Genomic DNA, 772 nt, shown 5'->3' on the forward strand with positions numbered 1-772 from the left:
TAGATTTTTAATTTAGAAATTGACTTAATTTCCTTAATGAAAGATAACAGAATAAAGGTAGTAGAAATAAGAGGCTGTATTTCGAATCTTGGAAAATTGTTAAATGGAGAGAAAATTGACTGTCAAGCAACCACTGAATTTATGCCATTTTGAGATTCTAATTTTTACTTCTCATGGAGGAATTTAACTGAATTTTAAATTTATTTTACAAGTTATCTAACTGATCTAGAAGTCACTTCAGTTTCTTTTAAATAGAATGTTCAGCTTATGCTTGTGGCTTTCTAAAAGAATTCAAGCACATGAGGATATTACTTCATGTTATTTCTAGGGGATAATATTTCCAAATTTATGCCGTATCACAATGAGTCTGCAATATGGTCAAGTGAAAATAGCTTAGGGTTTGGAGACAGAGGAACCTGTAATTAATCCTGGCTCTATTAGTGACTAAATGCGTGACCTTGATCATGTCATACATCAGGCTGGTTCTTAGTTTTCTCATCTATGAAAGGACTCTGAATTAGTTTATAGGTTGCTAAGCAGATTACCTAAGATAACATACCCAAACTTTCTAACACCTAGTAGCTGTTTAATAACATGTCATAGTTGGTATCATTGCTTTCCTTCTTCTCAAGCTTAGTGTTTGTAACACTGTTCTCGTGGGTATATGGAATTTTATGTGCTCTGACTGTAAGAAGATTGAAGAACTCATTTGATTTTAGTTTTTGAGAATGATCGTGTTTTTTTAAAATTTGAGATCTATATACATATATAT

This window comes from Pteropus vampyrus, unplaced genomic scaffold (assembly GCF_000151845.1).
Source record: "Pteropus vampyrus isolate Shadow unplaced genomic scaffold, Pvam_2.0 Scaffold595, whole genome shotgun sequence".
NCBI classification, from domain to species: Eukaryota; Metazoa; Chordata; class Mammalia; order Chiroptera; family Pteropodidae; genus Pteropus; species Pteropus vampyrus.